Genomic DNA, 23,433 nt, shown 5'->3' on the forward strand with positions numbered 1-23,433 from the left:
AGGGGCAGCCAGTATTTGGCAGACATTTCCCGTTGTCCCACATAGCTGTCAGTTGTCTGCTATCCCAGTAGCCAACCGCATTCCCTTGCATACATGCAGCAATACTATAAACATGCTACTACAGCCTACTACTCCATTCATTTATTGTCGAGTGACTTACTTTGTACCAGCAACAGTTGTGAGGAAAGTGCTTCAGTGCTGACTCCATTGGATGCATGCAGTACACTGCCTATACATGGTATGGTACAGGTAATGTGGTGCGTGGCATCCATTTTACTGTTTGCACGAGTCGGACTGAGGTGTCAGTCTCTGGGTCCCTAAGGTATTAATGTTATGTGCTATGCGTTGCCTCTTTGCCAGGGTCAAGGTGTACTGGGCACACCTACATCTCCCCTAAAAGGACAGGCTGAGGGGGTTCCTCCTCAGTCCCCCTGTGCCTGTGGGAACCTTGGCAATGGCGGGGGGGGGCTGTATCCCACTTAGCTGTAGAAGGAACAGCACAGGTATTTATGCAGGATCATATTGTGTAGCATGGCAGATACTATGAACATGTGTGCACCTGTGGCTGGAGAGTAGTGCAGGACTCCACCAGATATGGCAAGGCAGTGGGACCATGACTTGCAGCGCAGGTTTGTGCATGTGCCTCATTATGGCATTCAGTGTGCGTGTGTGCGCGCAGTTCTGATGTGTGTCATCCACGGCTTCCAGTGGGTGTGTGTGCATTTCTGATGGGTGTCATCCACAGTTCCAGTGTGTAACCAGCATCCTCCACTAGATGGCCATATGGGATGTCCTCCGTCGCAAACACATGGTACAGCTGTGAGGCATGCCAGATGTGGGAGTAATGATAACTGCTAGCACACACCCTGATAAATGCCCTGGGTACTGCACAGGACCTAGCAGTTGGAGTAATAGCTCTTGCGATTGACGTAGACTATCCTCCTCACCGGGTGGTGCTTTGATGTGCATGAGTGTAGTCTATGGCACCCAGTACCTCTAGGTAGTGTGCTACATCCAGGAACTGGTGGAGTACCCTGGATGCAGATGCCGGTCAGATCCCAATGATGTTTGTAGTAGGGATTTGGAAAGAACCTGTAGCTAAGTATTCTTAAGGCTACACATACCTTTGTTTCTACTGGAATTGTTTCCCCTCTGGGTCTGAGGTGAGAGCAGCAAAGCTCCAAGAGTTGTTGCAATGTGTCCCTGTCCACCCTGTAGTGCTCTATCTCCAGCTCATGTAGCCCCTGAAAGGTTACCCTGGGTCTGTACACTCTCCTCCTCAGTCTGGGCCGGTTGTCAGCATAATTCTCATTGCTGCCTTCAGTCTATAGCATGTAGAAATGTAGCAAAGCAGCAGCAGCCCCCCATCATTTTGTCAGTTACAATTCCCAAGTGTGAACTCCAATGGTGCAGAGTATGTGGGAAAATCAGATTGAAGGGTGTCTACATACCTTACACTGGTGTTCTGCAGATGCAGCCTGTGTGATTGGCTATCATACATTCCACCTACCAGCTACACTGAGGTGTTTGAATGGGCCAGTAAGAGTGGCAGAGAGCTCATTAGTCATTCATAGTTGATTGAAAAAAATAAAAGTAAAAGGAAATACCTCAGAAAAGCCAATTTCCTCCACTTCTAAACCCGAGGTGCTCCACAAAAACCCATGCAGCTAGTGTAAACTTTGCCGAGTAGAAAGCACCCTCCCCTGTACATGAACATGCTCAGCATTACTTTAACCAACTAAGCACAGCTTAGCAGCCTTGGACACACACACCTGCTTAGCTGAGTGCAAAAAGTAACTTCTGAGCTCCACTGTGCTTACACAAACCATGATACACCCCCTTTTCATGTCAGCTGCCTCTTCTGCCTGCACCATGTTGTAGCTCCTACACAGTTAGGTACCTGCAGACATGACCCATTTTGCTACTCAGTAAACTTAGCTCATTTACATACATCTAACTGCATATACCCTAGTTATTGGACTATACTAGTGCATATGTCCTTAGCAACCACTATAACCTGCCATGGTATGACTGCCCATTAACCAGTATAATGCGGAATTTTAATATAGCTTTATATCTCATACTTTACCATTTTAATTTTATGTTTGTGCATTGGTACGCACCACTTAAACCTGTCATGTAGGTGAAAAAACTTATTTCTCATTAATTGCATCGGTTTTGTCAATAGCCACTGTTTTGGTAATTTGCATATCTATTGCACCAAACACATGCTTTTACATGAGTTGTCATGGCCCCCTTTTTTATTTTTACCTTCAGGTACGTGGTTACTAACTGCATACATTTCTCTTGCAGACACGGCTCCTACATGGATGCCTGTCTGCTTCCTGGATCACAAATTCACCTCATTTGCATGTTTTTCAAAAGCAAATGAGGCCATTTGCATTATGCAGTCACCTCCATGTTGAGACCGTGCTGAGAGGCTTGTGCATGCCCCCAGTCTTGTTTCCTGGATTGCTTGGCCTAATTCTGCATTCAGGCAGCTCCTACGCATTCTATGCAGGAGTTACCCCCATAATGTTTTGCTTTTCATTGACTGCTTACAAATGTCAGTTCATGACTAACAATGATCATGTACATTATCAGGAGCAGTTTACATTAAGGCCTGATAATGGGACACATTTCCTTTTACTCTGCTACTACCAGAGCCATCCTTAACCTGATGTAGTATACAAAACACATTCAATATCAACAGTCCATACAGCATGCCTTGCTCCCAATTTACATCCACATGTTCACTGCTCACAGTAAAATCTTTTATGGTTTCTTGAACCACATTTGTCTCCATGGCCTTTGGTACTGGCTGACTTGCCTGCTTTCCATTTACTTTGGAATCTTTCTGTGACACAAACAAACCAGTGGTTTCTCATCAGGCAGTTATAAATGTAAACAGTTAAACACACACAGCTTGAAGTAATGGGCTATGCAGTGCATGATGAACCTAAGGATGCATACCTTGCATTCCAAACAGTTGTTCATTGACAATGTCCTCCAGTGTAGGCTGTGTTGCACATAGACCATCTACAGAAAATCCATTCATTACAAATAATCATTGAGCAACAAATTTCATGCATATTCCAATTACCACTGCTGGGGTCCAATTTCCCTACTGTACACTGTTTGTGCAACCCATTTCCTGCTTGGGATTGTGAATTGTTATGGGTAGGACATAGTCCCACTAAACTTACACCACCAAATCCACACACAAACAAATATTCGCAGAGGCTCTCAATAATAATCTGCTCAAGCAACAAGAGACCTCCAGAAACACAAGCAACCTCCACCTCCCAACACAACCCAAATGACACACAGCCCACAGACTCAGTGTGCCAAAACCACAGCCCATAAGGCAAAACATACAAGACACTAGTCATAGGTGACTTTATAGTCAGGCAAACTGATGTCCCACTCACAAAGCTAAACAAGGTTAGTTAGCTGTCTGGTGCCAGGATCCGCCACATAACCCACGCACTCAGGTCACTCCACAACAAGCACAAATATGACTGTCATTGTCCATGTTGGTGTGAACGATCCAAGATGTACCTCCCTGGACTACATGGAGACATGGAAGAGCTCTCCGATCTTGTAGCCCAGGCAGTTATGACCGTAGCCAGAGTAGCATTGTGCCATCGCCCAATATGATACTGCAGTACAAGGACAAAATGATGGACTTCCAACAATTGGCGAAGCTTCTGGTGTCATTCTAAGGGGACCCAGTATGTCTGCCTGGGACATAGTGGACAGACCATGATGCTTTGCCACAGATGGCCTGCACCTGTCAACCCTGGGATTCTGGATACTGGCCAAGGCTCTTGACCCTATAGTGCCTTTTTTTTTTTAGGCAAGATTCAAATGACAAATTCACTACCGTAACAGGAACAGGTGTCAGAGCCATGGCCTCAAGCACAACGCCAAAAAGTGGTCATCCCTTTTGGTAAAAACTCTGCACCCATGAACTACCACATAGGCAGCAGTGTACTTGATGCCAAGTGTGATGAGACCTTGGGACACAGGTGGAAAAGTGTCCCTCCTTTGATGATCACATTGCCACAGTAGTCAGGAAATCCTTCTACATGGCACACATCACAAAAAGGGTTCTCATCTAGGATGAGGAAAAAAATAGTCATTGTTCCCCTCAACTCAACACTCAGACCCATCAGAGTGTACAACGTCCCTTTTGGAATGTACCTCAAGACATATGCAGCACCAGGAAAGGCCACAGAAGTACCTCACAAAGAAGGTTACTGGCCTCAAAACAGATGCCCTACACTGACAGTCTCAAAAAAAAAAACTCCAGCTTTATCCCATATCATATGATCTCTGCCTAACATATAAAGCTATGTCAACCCCAGAGCTGCTGGGCATGCTACACCTAAAGAAATCCCAATCCCTCCAAGCTACATGCTCTAGGGACTTGAACCTTGTCACCACAATAAACAGGACATGCTGGAGGGATAGATTCCAGTCTCAGACTTCCCATACTCTGGAACAAGATACCCATCTATGTCAAGCAAAGTTCCTCATTAGCAATCTTTAAAAAAAATCTTGAGTGGATGGGAAATAGGAAATACACCGCCGGGATCACTTCTGTGGCTATGCTCGACAGGGGCACAGGAAAATAACTTTCTTGGGTGGCGTAAGCCAGGGAACCTTGTTGGCTAGGCTTACTTAGGCCCTTGGGCCGATAGCCCAATACCTACCTACGATATAACAGTATGTACCGTAATCTCAACTTCATTCCATGTCACTGCTGGACATTACAGTTTCATTCCATGTATTCCTTTAAATGTAAAACGTGCAATTATCATGCACCTGTTCCACTGAACACTCAGTACAACAAAGCCATCACCTCAACCACAGTTCCAGGTGTATCCTGCCACCTACACATTGAAACATACAGGAACGAAATAATCACCATCCCAACTCTAATGATGTCAAGTGTGCCGTTCGAAATAATGAAAAGTTAAAACCTAAACAAAGCATTGACCACACACACGTCACCCCAAATGATAAACACATTTGAGTAGACATTGTTGCTGAAAATGCGACGTGATAGCCATATAGTAGCTGATGTAAATCAAACTCCTATATGGCATCACTTTTTTTGCAGGGGGCAAGCTCATCTGCACCCCCTGCTACTAAATGTATTCCAACTCAGAGATGGCACTACAGTGGGGATATGGATGAATTTCCTATCCCCATTGTACCACGACTGCATACATATCTAACACTATGCACTACTGCATCCACTTAAGTGTGTTAGACTATCCAACCCACTTTTCATTTTGCAAACTACATTCTGAATTTCGGCAGCATAAAGTACAGTGGTGTACGCTTACTTCCCATAAATGTAGATGTTAGAGTGTATTCACTGTTGCAGTCATTACATTTGGGTAATCCTTCTGGCAGGTTGCCCTCAAGTCAGCCTGAATTCCAAAGTCTTGGGTCCTGCATCAGTTGCTGTCGCCCCTTCCCTGACATCAGGTCGTCAGGGGTATAAAAGATGCATCAGACACCATTTTCTTCAGTTTTTCTTGCCCCAGGTACAAACAAAACATACATGCACCAAATTAAACTTTACCTTCATCTACAAGCAAATACACCACATAGGTTGTATAGATCAGAGAGAAGTAAAGATAAGTTCCAGCAGAAATAAGGGGGATTGCGGGTGGGTAACCTGGACTGCAACAGTGAATACATTCCAACATCTACATTTATGGTTAAGTGTACACAACTGTACTATGTCCTTCGTGTTTCACTGTTGCAGTCATTACACTTGGGTAGAGTCCCAAAGCTATGGTTGGGGGGCTGGAGCTAAACATTAGGAGCGGGTAAGAGGCCCTGCAGAACTGCAGTGGCAAAGCCTGCTCTGGATTTAGAGTAAAGTGGCAGATTGTAATGCTTTGTAAAGGTGTGCACTGAACTCCAAGTAGCAGCCTCTAAAATGTCTTTGGTTGGTACTCCCCTGAGAAAGGCTGCAGAAGTGGCTGCAGCTCTGGTTGAATGTGGCCTAAAGCTCTTAGGCACTGGCTTGCCATGCTTAAAGTAGCAGAAACTAATGCAGTGACCTATCCACTTTGAAATAGTCTGCTTAAAGGGACAATCCCAGCGTTTAAAATTCGGGTCTACACAACAGCTCACCAAAGTCACGCCCACTTTTCACGTCACTCACATTCCCACCCATGGTGTCCTTTTTCTTTTCTATATCCTGTATATTTTCAATCCCAGTCCTATTGTCACTCCCAATGTCCACCACAGTTTGGTTTTACGTTCCTATCACAGAATGTTCTGATTTTTTGTCTCACATTTTTTGGTCCGTGTTTCATAAAATTCTGTTTTTTGCCAAATCAGTGGCAAAATAATGCAAAACCTGTTATTCTATCAATTTTCTAAGTTTGTAAGATCAAAGATTAAAAAAAATGTCCGTATTTATTGTGCTAAGGCTGGGAAGAGGTACATAAGGTTCCGCCCATGCTTTGCAACTACTCCGTGTAATAATTTTGTTTTTAGAGCTATCGCTCATTCTGGTTCATTTCTACAGTAGCCAATAACCAGACTGAGCAATCATTGCAGACTTTTACAGTCCAGAGCAGTTGTTTTAGGTATCGTCCAGATTTCTTGCTCTAAAAGGCTGAGGGTATGGTAAGGTTCTTCCCCTGCTTTTCAGCTACCCATTAAATGCATAGTTTCGTTTTTAGAGTGATCGTTCATTGTGGTTGGTTTCTGTAGTAACCACAATGAACGATCGCTGTAAAAAGTAAACTTTCTGTCCATAGCAGTTGTTCCCCTTTATTTTAAGCATTGTCCGGATTGCATGCTCTTATGAGGCTGAGGGTATGGTAAGGTCTTCCCTTGCTTTGCAGCTGCTCATGAAATGAATAGTTTAGTTTTTAGAGCGATCGCTCATTGTGGTTGGTTTCTATAGTAACCACAATGAACGATCGCTGTAAAAAGTAAACTTTTACTGTCCAAAGCAGTTGTTCCCCTTTATTTTAGGCATTGTCCGGAATTCATGCTCTTAACAGGCTGAGGGTATGGTAAGGTCTTCCCTTGCTTTGCAGCTACTCATGAAATGAATAGTTTAGTTTTTAGAGCGATCGTTCATTGTGGTTGGTTTCTATAGGAACCACAATGAACGATCGCTGTAAAAAGTAAACTTTTACTGTCCAGAGCAGTTCCCCTTTATTTGAGGCATTGTCCAGATTTTGCTTTACAGCGACTCTGTAAACCATTACTTTAGTTTTTAGGGCTATCGTTCATTGTGGTTGGTTGCTATAGTAACCACAATGAACGATCGTTGTAAAAACTAAATTCATTTTGAGAAAGAAAAAATGGTGCTGCATATGTCTTTCCCCTCAGCAGCTTGAGGAGTTACTTACTGGAGAGGGAATCAAAAATGGGTGTTAGAAGTGTCCGTTCATTGACGGATACTTTATTTGTCACCTCGTCGCTCTCATATTTTGTTGGGTCAAAATGGCCTGAGCTGGTTTCAGTGTAAATTGTTAATATGGCTGGCTGTGGGAGAGCTTACAGTGAGAAACAATGAATGCTAATAGATGTGTATATAACTTATTTATATTAAAAATGAGACGTAAATTTTGTAGTAAACTGGCGTTTAGTTGTCCCTTTTGATCAAAGATTCAGCACTCCAAGCCGTTTTAGGTAAGGTGTCGGGTTATGGTTGTGGTTATGGTTGTTGCCGTCATGGTAGTTTCTATTAACGTTCGATTTCAATTGGTGACGATATTGACATTGGATTTATCTTATTTGAAGTTCATTTTGCCACTTGTTCACTTATAATGTGACAAAATGGAAGTACTGTGAATCTTGATTGTATCACTGTGCTATAATTCATTTAGGGGTATCGTTTGTGCACATTAATGTTAGTGTATTGAGTGGCTGTTTCAGTTGTTTAGGAAAGTGGTTTATTAAGTATTTTGTTATTTCCAAGTTAAAATGTGCAGTATGATAAAATGTTTTACATTTCAACGATAAGCTGAAAACCTGGGCAGACGTGTCCTTTGGGCTTATGGGGCTTGGGCAAAGTGGGCAATTTAGACTTTATTTGTATCATAGCTTGCTAAGCATTGGATAGTTAAAACCCGCAGGATGTACATTTGAATACTTTGGTGTGACAGACCACAGGTAGGCAGGTAGTGGATCTATTTTGTGTTATGTGGCTTGTGACAGTTGCCATACTGGGAATTGTTTCTATTAGGACACACCCTGATGAGCAGTAGCAAGCTCCTCACCTGGTGTGACATGGGTCAATCATACAATGACAGGACTGTTATTTTTCAAGAAGTAAGTGTTTCTGTTCAGGTTGTTTTTAAGTTGATATTAATAAAACAAATTTTAGTGTCCATGGGGAGGGGCTTGTGTCCCCCCAAAGGACTGCAGGGTACTTATAACTGTGTAAAGTGGGGGAGGCAGTCCCCTTGCTGGACGTAATGCTTGTGTGTGCCCCTCTTTCATATACATTGTCAGTCATGCTCTTAGTTTGTTTTTATTTTCTAATTTTCAAACAGTAAAGAATTAGTACAGCAATCAAACTATCCAAACAACTGACAAACCCATCTGGATGTCAGTCAAGTTGGCACCGCCCACATCTGTGCAGAGTATAATGGTGTGGCCTTGGGTAAACAGTTGCTGCCATCCATCGGTTTATGGGATAGCGTATAGCCTTAGAAGTCAGTTTAAGATATAGTTTGACACACTCAAAAGTGGTATGGTTGGAGTAATAACACTGGTAAAATTTTGACTTGGCAACACAGAGCTTGTCATTTGATGCCTAGTATTTGGTAAAAGGTTTACCTGTGCTGTGTTGGTACATTGTTCTCTGCTTTAAATAAATTTACTCTTGAGAGTCAAGTTGGTAGGGAGCTGTGTATGGGAGACCTGTCTCTGTGTCCTTTTTTATTGTTTAGCAGGCTAAGCCATATGATCTGGCAGATGCCACATAAGGTTAAAGCTGTCAACTGTAGTTATTGTGGTACAGGGTTTGATTTCCTCGGCTCTTGTTTGTCTGTTGTGTGCCCTTGAGCAAGTCACTTAAGTAGACATTGCTCCTGGTTCGCCCCTGAAAAAAAAGTGTGTCCCGTGAGCCTAATTGATTAATAAAGGCATAGTGTTATAATCCCTTTAGCGTGTAGGGTATGCAGTCCTGGTGTCATTGTCTTGATGATCTTTTCCTTTACTCAGCAAGACGCCAACATCCGTAAACAGGAGGAGAGACATTTGAATGCTCTGAACTTAATGGCAAGAATGTGAACATGGCTCTCGGGCCTTCAAAATAAGGTTGCATAGGAATGGATCGTGTATTCTGTAGGTAACTATACTGGCAGTAATAAAAAATTATTTATGAGAATGAGGGTGAGTTTTTGTGAAGTTTATGTTGCCCCGCTGTTCAAGTAAGTAGCCATTGTCTGTTATGCTATACATGTGGTATTGGTGAGAGAGCATACACAATTCTGAATAGTGTTGCAATGAGGGAGATGAATTCTGTCTTTGGGAATAGTAGGCCTGGGTCAGTCATAAGAGGGCAGTTTAGTCATCAAGAATTTAGTGACTATTTCTGGCAGTTTCCTTAGATGTGGATCCCACATTTCTGCCATTGAATATAGAAGAAAAACTAATCCCCTACAGTGTGATTTTTTTCATAGGTTCATAGGTTTATACTAGGCTATCTGCCCTAAGGCATTTATAAGCCTAGCCCAAAGTTTTGTGGCTTACGCCACCCCTTATATGAAAAAAATACTGTACCCATTAGTTTGTTGTGCCTCTGTCCAGCAGTGACACAGAGATGATTCCCGGGGTAAACCTACGATCTCCCATCCACAGGTCAAGATTTCTCTTGAACAGAGCCAGCGAGGTGCTCTGCCTCACATGGACCGGGATTTTATTCCACAGCATAGGGAGTCTCTGAGTGATAAATCTATCCCTCCAGCACGTCCTATTTATATCCTTGCTAAGGTTTAAGTCGCTTGCTCTAGTGGTTTTGGTGGATTTGGATTTTTTGAGGTGGAGCATGTCCATTAATTCCGGGTTGGACATGGCCTTGTATGTCAGGCACATGTCACCTCTGAGCAGACGGTATGCGACTGAATAGAGCTGGAGTTTCTTCAATCTGGCAGCATATGACAGATTTTGGAGTCCCTTTATCCTTTTGATGAGGAACTTTTGGGGTCTCTCCAATTGCTGCAGATGTCGGGTGAGATTCATTTAATCAAACTTTTCTGACCTTAATGTAAACTGTCAGTATTCATTTTTGTATCTCTTTTTCTTTGTACAAATTTGAAGTTTGCTTATGACAAAGCAGTTAAATTAGTCAGCGCAGTGTTTAAGCACATTAAAGACACTTCCTCAAAGTGATTGTTTTTTCAGTTTGGCTCTATGCTGGGTTGCCTTCTGTACGAAGAGTTTGTGGAGTTTCACCAGGTGCTGTGCTTGCATACCAATTTAGAAAGATGTGGGATATGTGAATTGTCATTCGTCCAGTTTTCCCTGGTAGTGCTTTTATATCGGGTTGTGAGATGTGCACCTAGAAGTGTGTATGTTGCATGAGAATGAGTTCTCTTGGCCCCAAAGTGGATTAAGCAAGTGGAGAATGAGCAAGTTAATGTTTCTGGAAAGGAGCAGCACTGCAACACTTTACACTCTGCTAGTTTGGAAATGTAAAGTATTGATGTTTCTTCGTAAGTATTACATTCATTAGAAACTAATGTGGATATTGTCACTACATTCCAACTATCTAAAACTCTCAACTAGTAGCCATTGTAAGCGTAAAGAACTCTGTTTTTCTAGTGTTTGGATTTGGGTTCAGAATGAATGGAAGCATGCCGTTTCTCTGCTGTATTTATATATTTGCTTATTTCAGCCTTTGCTAACATTGTTTTTTTTTTTTTTTTGAAATACTTTCAACTATTTAATACCAGCCTATCCCAGTACCATTTCCAAAATGTCTGAAACCCGCCACTGCACTGCATTTTAAAAATCCCCATTTTTTTCTTTTCTCTCTAATTCTCTTTAACTAGTGGCACTAACTGTATTTTCCACTCCATATTTAACATTGTTTTACCAAGGTAGTATACTGGCATACAGTACTCTAATTTTTTTCATAACTATTTTTCTTCTTTTACCTTTTTGTATATTTATTCACCTGTTGATTTATAACTGAATAAATATAGTTGTCTGTGTTACTTTGTACTGTAGTAATGTTTTTGGATAGTGTTGTTGTTACAACACTTGTGGTTTAGTTTTATGAAAATCCTGTGTATAGTGTCTGGTCATGTTTTGTTCTTGCATTGGCACTGTTTATTTACTTATTATTTGATTATCAGAAAAGTCTGACCGGGTAGTAGCCCATTTACAGAGGATGCCCGTGGAGAAAACTCTGAGGTATTACAAAACAGTTTAAAAAGAAAAGTGAAGAAGATGTAGGGTAGGGTATGGTATGAATAGGTATTTGTTCACATTCAGGGTTAGAGTTTATCCTGATGTTGAGCATGAACAGAACGAGCTTTTGTCTAGGAACTCTTTCAGAATGATTTTGAAGGATGGGTAGTATTGACCTGTTGGATACACATAAGGGCTTTGAGACCTTAGCAACATAGTATGAGTACAGACAGTGCCCTGCAGATTAGATAGGTTTGTGGACAGATGGGAGTTTTTAGTCATTGGTTCATGTGGACCAGCTGGGAACATAGTTGTCCAGCACTAAACATTCTACACAAGCAGATGGGATTCTGGATAATTTTATAGGTCAGAAGAAGCTGTTTATATGGGGTAGTTCTGACTGATTTTAGGCTTTTAGTGCTGTACAGTGGTGGGTTCTGAAAGGGGTATTAGCTGCAAATTTAGCAACTTTGTTATAGCATTGTTCCAATGTTGATATTTTTTTGTGCTTCCTGAAGGTTAGTAAGGGGTGGGAGCACTGTAAAGAAGTGTGGGGAGGAGATGAGTAGTGTCAAGTGTAGCTTTAGTTGTATCAGAGAGAGTTTTTGGCTGTAGTTCTTTTAGTTTTTTAATTCGATCTGCATATTACAATTGATTAAGATGATCATCCACTGTTATCTGTAATAATTTATGTGAGAAATTACTTTAGTGGGTTGTATTATCAAGAAATATAACTTTAAATTTTGTTTTTTAAATAGGGGAGAGGTTTTAGGGGAAGTAGTATTTGTTTAGGGTTGAGCATAAGTTGAGTTACAAAGACATCTTTCAGTTAATGTTTCCTGAGTATTTTGGAGGTGTTCATGTTGTCAGATGTACTGTATTAGGGCCTGTTGTGTGGATGTGTGAAGGGTTGTGTGGATGAGAGAGAGAGAGAGAGAGAGAGAGAGAACACCATTGTACGGGGTGACACCTATCGGAATGGTAGCCTTTGAACTATACAAGGGTTGGCGGACAGAGACCTAATAAGGACATTTGAAGTAGACGTTTGTTGTGACAAACTGTTGAAGGCAAACCTAGAAATAAGGAGAAGGCTAGTTTCCCATTATCTCTAGCTTTATTGACTGTATCTATATAGCTGAGAAGTGTGGTGTTAGATCTATGGGAAGGATGGAAACCATGTTGTGTGGGCGATAGTTCTCTAAGAAATGGTGTAGTAATTGTTTTTGAATACATTTTTAAGTATTTGAGAGGAGGTATAAGATATCTATAGGTCTAAAGGTAGTAATGATTTCTTCCTTTGTGTAGAAGGATAATGTGCGATGCTTTCCAGAGAGGAAGGTGTGGGATTTCTGGTTTGAGACTATAGGCAGTGATGTTGGCTGCTATTTCAAAGTACTTTCTTGGAAGGTCATCAGCTGAAATAGAGCATGGTTTGAGTATTTTTGTATAGGATGTGGGCACAGGTTTGAAGGTGAAAGTGGATGTGGTGATATGTGGCTGCTGAACAGGGTTAAGAAAAGATGTTGGGGAATCATTGCTTAGAGATGCTATACTGTGTATGAAATATGAGTTGAATTGTGTTGTGGTTTCAAGTAATGAGTTATTGGGAGGGGGTCATGGTTGAATTTATGGACAGGATGCAAGATTTCTTTAATGACAGCCCATAATTTTTTAGGGTCATGTTTGCTGTTCTGAAAGATATTGTAGTATATTTTTTGTTTTCAGTAATTTACTTTTTAGTACGATTGTGAGGCATTCGGAGGTCTCTCAGATAGTGACCTTTTGTATTATTGCCCTTCTTTCCATGCTTTTTCTGTATCCCATTAGCATTTTATTCTTTGGATAATCAAATTGTATTTGTTTTTAGTCCTTTCCTTGTAGGAGGTGCAAGGCTGTTTAGGATACTCGGAAAAGTTGTATTGAATTAATTTACAGCTTCATTTAAAAGGCTGAGTTTTAGGGAGTTCTGGTTAATGGATGGTAGTACAGTAATGAACGTTTCAGGGTTAAATTGGAAAGGTTACTTGTTTTTATAAACATGCTGCTTTAGGCGGATGTGAGAGATGTCTGGTTGTATTTTTTGGAGATAGACACTGTACCTGAGGTGGTGTATTTGCTGGGGTCTGTTACTATGATCCATTCGAATAAGGAATTTGATGTCTTGCTATAATGTGTGTGGCTACTGATTTAGTCATGTGAAACCAAATACATTTACTCATCTAGATGTATGGGAGTTACTTTATGTTCAACCAGCTGACAGTCATATCACCTAGTAGTATTTTTCTTGTGTAATTATGGATATCCAAGATATAATGTGTTTTAGCATAGCTCTATTGTCACCAGGAGGGATGTAAAGAACAGTATTACGTATTTGTTTATAGTTGCTAAATTTCATGAAAGTAGTAAGGTCTGTTGAACTGAATTTTGTTATTGGTTTGTTATAAGGGGAAATGTGATAGCTGGGAAACATGTTATAGCTGGGAGGTGTAATTTTGGAGTTGTGGATGTGTGTTTAAGCAAAGTTTCGGTTGGAGCAAGAATATCAGGCTTGGGTTGGGTAATCAAGGCATTTAGCTCAGTAGTTTTATTTCTTGTGCTTCTTACATTTGTGGCAGCAGGATGTTAGATTACCGGGATTGGGATTTCACCATTTGAAGAGTTAAATTAGTGTATGGAAAAGAATTTTCTTGGTGCTCATTGTGGTAGGTTGCACCAGGATTAGGGTGAATTTCTCCCCCTAGATGAAGTGTAGTATGTTAGGGAATTGTTGATGCTTGATTTTTTTTTTTTTTTTTTTTTAATTGAACTGGAGTATCAGTCTATATTTGGAGTAAAGATGAGGGACATCATTAAATGGGTTTAGTTGGATGTGTGCAGAGTGTAAGGAGGAAGTATTAGTAAGTGATTGGAGACAGATTTGAAGTTAGGTTAAGAGCTATTAAGTCATGGTAGGATGAGAGGTGGTCCTGTAGCAGGAGAATAATACAGGATAAGCTGAGAAGTCGCATGACTAAGTAAAGGATCTGTGTTTTATTGTATTTTATAGTTGGCAGAAAATGGAGAAGTAGGAATCAAGAAGGAAAAAAAGTTGCAGGGCAGAAGGATATTTAGTGGTGGTGGAGCCTGAAGGCTGATATAGGGTATATAGGAAAGCAGTATTTTCAGTGAAGGGGGGTATATAGGGCAGAAGTATTTTCCGTGAAGGAAGAGTTAGGTTGTCTTACTGTTAGGGAGGGGTGTGAGTACAAGTGAATATAGTTTGAAGCAGCATGTCAGGAAGTTGGCAATTAAGTAAAAAGAAATGGGAGTATTTGTATGATAGCAGTAAGGTTGTTTGTGAGGATTAGAGTCCCAAGTGAAATTCTATGTCTGGGGTGTAATTGAGTAAGAGGGGGTGGATGTGAATTGGCGGTAGGGAAACGAAGCAGATGTAGCTTCCACCCCCAGGTCAGATTATAACAGAATAATCAGATTATCGCCAGTACAAAGCAATTAACATGTTCTATTGTGTACCAAACAATCAGCCAGGAAGACTTGTTGGTAAAGAGGACAATTGCAAACTTAGTAAGTGGCCCTTTGTGTGCAAGAACTATTCAGGGGGTTGTGTTAAAGCCAGTTTCCAGCAGAGGGAAGTGTGTATTTGAATAGTTGAAGTTAAAACACAGAGTTTCTTCAAATTAAATTTGTTTACATTGTACAAAGACAAATTTATCTGTGAAAACAATGCAAGTGTAGAAATTGCCTCATGTACACAGACAACCCTCTCCTCATATCACCCAACACTACAACCTGTGAGAGATGCCCTTATCTAAGCAAACTGGAGGTAAAGCTCTCTACAACCAAGACTGAACTTGACAGTCAAGTGGGGAAGGTAAACACTTGCACCACACTCATCACATAGTCTCACTAAATCTACATCACCAAAATCCACCCATAGAAACAGAAAAACATTCGCAGAGGCTCTCAGTAATAATCTGCTCAAGCAAGAGAGACCTCCAAAGCAGAAATGCAAGCAATCTCCACCCCCAATACAACCCAAATGACACGTAGCCCACAGACTCAGTGTGCCACTCAGCAACAGCCAATAAGGCAAAACAACTTACACAACACACTAGTCATGGGTGACTCTATAGTCAGGCACACTGATGTCCCACTCACCAGGCTAAACAAGGAGAAGTTTACTGTCGGCTGCCTGTCAGGTGCCAGGATCCACCACATAACCCACGCACTTGGGTCACTCCACAACAAGTACAAATATGACTCTGTCATTGTCCATATTGGTGTTAACGACCTGAGATGTACCTCCTTGGACTACATGAAAAGAGACCTGAAAGAGCTCTCTGACCTTGTAGCCCAGGTAGGTATGACCCTAGCCCTGAGTAGCATTCTGCTGTCACCCAGAATGATACTGCAGTACAAGGACAAAATGATTGACTTCAACAGCTGTCTAAGCTTCTGGTGTCATTCTAAAGGGATCCAGTATCTGTCTGCCTGTGATGACATGGTCGACAGACCACGAAGCTTTGCCAGACATGGTCTGCACCTGTCACCCCTGGGATTCCGGATACTGGCTAAGATTTTTGCCGCCCCTATAGTGCTTTCTTTAGGCAAGGTTCAAATGACAAATTCACTGCCATAACAGGAACAGGCAAGCAAAACCTGAGGGTGATGCTACTCACTGCTAGAAGTCTAAATCTCAAAATGCACTCACTCAAGGTACTACTTAAAATGGAGAACATCGATATCTGTGCAGTGACTGAGACCTGGTTCAAGGCTCCACAGAGCACCCCTGCACTACCAGGCTATAACTCATACCACACTTTTCAGCCATGTAACCTGGACTGGAACACCAAAGGTGGAGGTGTGTCCATATTCATTAAGGATATCCACACCTCCAGACTAGTTGCTCAGCATAATGCAGCCGAGGTTATCCAAGTACAACTAACTGTGGGCAAAACTGCAATCCAAATTGTAGCTTGCTACAGATACCCCACCATGCCCCAGGATTCCGACTCCTCTTTTCTTGATGTACTGGAAAATATTAGGGTTCAACCCAACACACTAATAATGGGTGATTGCAACTACCCCACCATTAACTGGGAAAACTACTCATGTACCGACTCCTTCACTCAATGCTTTCTGGAATTCATAAACTCCAATGCCCTGGATCAACTTATCCACACCCCTACCAGGGCCAATGATATCCTAGATCTAGTCATTACCAACATGAGTGACCAGTGTTCCACACCAAAAGTCAACGCCTCATTGGTCGATCCGACCATAAGCTAATTACCTTAGATATCCACATCCTGCCCCCACCCCCATTAAGGAAACCATGGTAAAAAAATTCTCCAAACCCAGCTTCATGCTTCTTAAGACAGAAGTGGTGAACTTCATGACACTCATGCAGATGGGCAATATGGTTACAACTACTGAATCCTACACAGTTGCACTTTATAAGCATCTACACAACTACTGAATCCTACACAGTTGCACTTTATAAGCATCTACACGAGTGCATGAATCGTGCCATCCCAAACAGAACCAAGACGCTATCCTCCAAAAAAAGGAAGCCAATTTGGTGGTCCCCTGCCATAAACAAGCTGTACAACATAAGGAGGAAACTGTTGCAAAAGAGAGTAAAATCCCATGAGTGGAGGAGCTCCCTGGTCAGCCTCAGTAAGAAGCTGTGATCCCTGGTAAAATCCTACAAAGTTTGTTACGAAAACAAAATTGCCACTGATTCTAAAGACAACCACATAGCATTCTTATAGCTATGTCAAGAAACTCAATGGCAACACTCAGATCTGCTCTGAATTAAGCACAATGGCACTAAATAGACAGACACAACTGATATTGCCAACATCCTGACAGATAGGATCAGTGCTAACTTTAACCCCCTCTCACCCCCTAAAGAGCCCATCTCTATACCGGAAGAATGCAAAGTTCCTGTAATCACGGCTGCACAGGCAAAAACCACACTCTCCAAAGCCAAGAACACAGCATCCATTGTACCAGACAACATCCCAGGCTGCGTTCTACATGAACTGCAGAATGAACTGACACCCCACCTAAGTACCATGTTCAATCAGAGCCTCATCTTAGGCTTTGTGCCCGCTGAGTGGCGCACAGCGATGGTTATCCCACTCTACAAGGGGGGGTGCCACCACGGACACTGGGAACTACCGCTATATTAACCTGGCGAGCCTGGTCTGCAAGGCCATGGAACTTATAAACAAAGACACTGGAAATCTCCAAACTCTGTACTCCACCCAGTTCAGGTTTGTAAAAGGCAGATCATATCCTAAGCCTGATAGACTTCTTTGAAACAGTCACCAAAGCCGTAGATGAGGGTAAGGTGGTTCACACAGCCTCTCTAGATCTTGCCAAGGCTTTCGACACCATCCCCCACTCTGGAATTATAGATACTCACTAAACTAGGTATAAATCCCTATGTCACAAGATGGGTTGCCAAATGGCTCACTGACAGAACCTACACTGTGAAAGTAGCAAACTCCAAATCCGACTTCAGACCAGTGACAAGTGGAGTACCACAGGGTTCAGTCCTGGGTCCTCTCCCGTTTGGTATCTACTCTGAAGTACAGGCTAACACAGAAGGTCTTTGGCTAACGAAGTTCGCGGATGACTGTAAACTAGGATCCATAATCAAAACTCCTAACGATGTGGACAGCCTACAAAAGGGCCTCACTGGCACAGATGCCTGGTGTCAAAGCCATGGCCTCAAGATCCATGCCAAAAAGTGCATTGTCATCCCCTTTGGTAAAAACTCTGTACCCATGAACTACGACATAGGCGGCAATATCAATTCTGACCAGTAGAGTGTAGTATTGTTTACTTAACAGCTTGTAACTTAAAGGAAGGTTTTTTAATTTTTAATTTACAATTTTAATGAATGAGGTTTTAACTCTCAATTTTAACTTTGAATGAGATTCAGATAAGCATTTGCTAGAATTGACAGTGTATATGGCTTGTTCATCCAGTAAATAGGTTTTATAGTTACACTTTGGCACTGTAAATGGCACTTTATTACTTTTTTACAATTATCATTAAGTACTTAATTAATCTTTTTATTTCATTGGTTGATGTGTTGATCCAATTATATTCAAATGTATTTAAACAACTGACAAGTGGCTTTATGTGTTTGTATTATCTGAAGAAGGCTTGACTAAACGTTTGATGTGATTTTACACAGCGTATTGTATTGTGTCTACTGAGTTTGGCAGGAGCCCTAATAAACCTCTACTTTTATTTTGAGCCTTATCGTTGTGGAACTGGTGCTTTTGTTTGTTTACTTGTGAAGCCGGCACCTTCCTTTTGATAAGTTTTTGTACAGCATGGATGCCTCAACGACGAGTGCTCAAGAAGGTGAGGGTAGAAGAAACGAATTGGTGAGCTACGTAAGCTTGTTGGACAGCTTACTCAGCTAGTTGGTCTCCTGACGCCTGTCAGCCAATCCGTGGCGACGCTTTTAAACTCTATCTCACTGCCTGGGAATCAGGAAGCTCTGAGGCGCGGCTCCCACTGGGGACATGGCCGAGCACACTGACAGCAGAGAGAACAACGCAAATGAACAGGATGCTACAAATTTGGACTTGTTGAATGATTTTCCATGCTTTTCATTCGAGGAGACGAGGACAGGCTCCTTTGCCACAACGGCGTGCTGCTAGTAAAACGAACAACACTACTAGTAGACAATGGTCTAATCAAGGTACTGATAGTTTATTTAGTGATATAGTAAACGGCAAGTTTGATTTCTCAAACAAAAAGAGTGTTACTACTGTTAAAGGAAACTACAACCGTATGACTAATGAACTGCACTTTCATCTAAAGAAGTACAAGATGTTTGAGATGGTAAATGCATACCTTAGGCACTGTTTAAAATTAGAAATAGTGCCTAAAGGTTTACGGGTAAGCAAGTACCCAAATAATGTACATGAAGGAACTGAATTTTATAACAATTTGTTAAAAGCATTTGATAATTGTGGTTTTGCGATTATGGAGGCCATAATTTTAAATAATGAAAATGAAATGTCTAAATTGTCTAACACAATAGAAGAAATTAACAAGGCAGTTATTAATGATCTTTTGTTTACTGTGGAAGAAAACAAAGTTAAGTACAAAACATTGCTTAAAGACATTGAATCTCATTGTATAGAAGTACAGAATAGGAAATTTGGTAAAATTGAGAGAGACATGTATGAATATAAAATAAGCTACAATACCCTAAACCTAAGTTTTGGAATAAGAGGGTTAATTTAGATTTGCAAAATGAAAATGAGCAAGATGTATTACCAAGCAGTCCTACACATATAGATGACGACATTGATGTAGAAGAGTTTCCCCACGTAGATCTGAGAGACTGATGCAGAAGGACCCTGTAGATTACAATTCAAAAAACTACACACGGAGGGGGGGGCACCCATCTTGGAGGCACGAACAGTGGAACCACTACTAGGGATTGTGAATGAAGGTAAAAATGGACATACAATGATTTTAATATATTTAATTACTCAAATACTACACTCACTACCACACATTTTGAAGTTTTTTCAAAAGGTTTTGGGTTTATACCACAACGCAGGACTAATTTGTTCAAACTACTAGTGGATATAAAACTCTTTACCAGAAAGAAAAACTTGGAAATATTTTTTAAGGGTAACAGTACTACAGGCACAAGTGATGAACTAAGACGAAGAGTACATTTAACCCCTTTACACCCCAGTTAAGAAACTTTGAATTAAAAGTTGAACATGAATTGAGGAAGTCTTTATCACAGCATTACGTCCGTCCTAATTTATCTGACAAAAGAGAAAATTTTGGAAACTGTGAGCAAGGATAGATCTATCAGGGTTATGAAACCTGACAAAGGTGGGGCGTTGTTTTCATGGATCGTTTGTGTATGAAGGAAAAATGTTAAATATTTTGAATAACACAGACAAATATAGTAGGACCTCTTTGAATGAAATACACATAGCATATAGTAGGATAAGGGGAATATTGCAGGACCTACTACTAGAGGGATCTATTGACCAAAAACCCTTTAATTTTCTGACAGTATCAAAACCTAAAATACCCTGCATCTTTGGGATCCCGAAGGTGCACAAAGATCTTAACGACCCACCTCTTAGAGCTATTGTCTCCTCTGAAGGATCTATAACTGCACCCCTTGCTAAATACATTGATGTGAAAATTAAACACTTGGTAAATGAGAATAAGAACATTTTAAAAGACTCATGGGATTTTCTTAGAAAAATAGAACCCTCTATGTATATGGATACAACAGGATTTGCCACATTGGACGTTGTAGATCTATTTACTAGTATCCCACATGAAACTGGCTTAAAGTGGTTTGAAGAGATGTTGTTACCTTTAAAGAGTATTTCCCAAAATGAATTTACCACTATTTTAGTTCTTATGGAAGTTGTTTTAAAGTACAATTTTCTATTCTTTGAAGGTGAATATTTCAGGCAGACGAAAGGTGGCCATGGGGTCTCATTGTGCACCTACATATGCAAACATTATTATGGCATACTGGGAGAACAAATACATTTTGATTCCTAGGTTTCTTGACAAGTGGACCTTGTATTGTAGATTCCTTGACGATTTGTGTTTCTTCTGAAAGGTACAAAGGATGATTTTGATATATTTGTTGAATACATCAATGAGACCACACACTTTCTCAAGTTTACAATGAATTTTGACACCGGTGTGTTATGTTACCTGGATGTTAACATTACCAAAGCAAATGATCTATTTGTTTCAAAGGTACATAGAAAGGAGACATTTTCAAATACTTACTTGCATTTCTCCAGTTCCCACCCGTTTCACCAGAAAAAAGTGTGTTGAAAGGGCAACTAGTCCGAATATGTAGAATGACCTCAGATGATGAAACTTTTAGGAGAGAATGTGAAAACTTGTATAAGATGTTTACACAAAGAGGATACCCACACACATTATTTGAGGACATTAAGAATGAAGTCCTGGAGGGAGAAAAACTAGATTTGCACCTATACTTGGTAAGTCAGAAGTGTTGGATGGGAACACACCGGATGGTGACCTAAATGATGGGTTTGTTTCAGGTCTCATCACCACCTACGACGGTCAATCTAGTATAGTGAAGAAAATATTTGAAAAGGAATGGGATAACTTTTCCCAAGCATCGGATCTAGGTCACATTTTGAACATGAAATTAAATTTATTTATAAGAAAGGTAACAATATAAAAGGAATTATAGAGACTGGTTGTAAAGGAAACACTGATAAAAAGAAGAAAAAGTTGGGGTTTTTAAATGTGGTGCCTGTAGGTATTGTTCATATTTAAAAGTAGGAAACAGCTGCCATTTAGTAGCAAGGAATAAAACTTTACTATGTGAATCCTTTGTTAATTGTAACACAAAAGGGATTATTTATATCGCCTTGTGTAAAACTGTAATGCTTTTATGTGGGTAAAAGCTTAAAGGAGAATTAAACAAAGGATTTACTTAACATGTATATGATATCAGAACATCATGCGCCAATAATTCCCTGTACAAACACACATTAACCTGTAAAGGTTCTAGTTTTTAATTTTTTGTGGTAGAAGTGGTACCCACTGACCCGAGAGGGGGAATGTGGGAAACATTACTGGAGTACAGGGAATTATTTTGGCAGATTACCCTGGAATCAAATAAATATCCAGGGATTAATGACATGGTGTCCTTAGCACCTGTTTTAAAATTAAGGGCAGCTAAACTATGAAATGTTAATTTTAGAAGTATTTTTAAGAAAAAGTTTTTAAATCACATTATACATGTATTTTTCTGCTTATTCCTTTTAAACATTGGAAGTTGCAATATCAATTCTGACCAGTAGAGTGTAGTATTGTTTACTTAACAGCTTGTAACTTAAAGGAAGGTTTTTTAATTTTTAATTTACAATTTTAATGAATGAGGTTTTAACTCTCAATTTTAACTTTGAATGAGATTCAGATAAGCATTTGCTAGAATTGACAGTGTATATGGCTTGTTCATCCAGTAAATAGGTTTTATAGTTACACTTTGGCACTGTAAATGGCACTTTATTACTTTTTTACAATTATCATTAAGTACTTAATTAATCTTTTTATTTCATTGGTTGATGTGTTGATCCAATTATATTCAAATGTATTTAAACAACTGACAAGTGGCTTTATGTGTTTGTATTATCTGAAGAAGGCTTGACGAAACGTTTGATGTGATTTTACACAGCGTATTGTATTGTGTCTACTGAGTTTGGCAGGAGCCCTAATAAACCTCTACTTTTATTTTGAGCCTTATCGTTGTGGAACTGGTGCTTTTTGTTTGTTTATAGGCGGTAGTATACTTAACACAGAAAGTGTGATAAGAGACCTTGGGACACAGGTAGACAGTAGTCTCTCCACAGGCTACGTGTCCATAGAATGGTGCACAGCAATGGCTATTCCTCTCCACAAAAGTTGGGGTCTCAACTGACCCTGCTAACTATCGCCTCATAAGCCTGACTAGCCTGGTCTGCAAGGCTATGGAGCGCATCATCATGGAACTCGTTAACAAAGACATTGGGAACCTGCAAACACTTGACCCGACCCAGTTCGGCTTTAAGGGCAGATCATGCCTAGTAAACCTGGTTGACTTCTTCGAGACGGTCACTAAGGCCATAGACGAGGGAAAGGTGGTTCTCACATCCTACCTTGACCTCGCCAAGGCTTTCAACACCATTCCCCACTCGGGTATTACAGAACAAATCACCAGCCTGAACATAAACCTCTACTTCATGAAATGGATTGCCAACTGGCTTACAGACAGAACTCACACGGTAAAAATAGCGGGCTCCATGTTCGACTCTAAGCCAGTCACAAGTGGTGTCCCGCAAGGCTCGGTCCTGGGACCCCATACTGTTTGGCATATACTTCTCAGAAGTACAGGCAAATACAGGAGGACAATGGCTAACCAAGTTCGCCAATGACTGCAAACTGGGAGCCATAATTTACTCTCCGGCTGACACA

This window comes from Protopterus annectens, chromosome 15.part0 (genome assembly GCF_019279795.1).
Source record: "Protopterus annectens isolate FY-2018-M chromosome 15.part0, PAN1.0, whole genome shotgun sequence".
Taxonomy (NCBI): Eukaryota; Metazoa; Chordata; order Ceratodontiformes; family Protopteridae; genus Protopterus; species Protopterus annectens.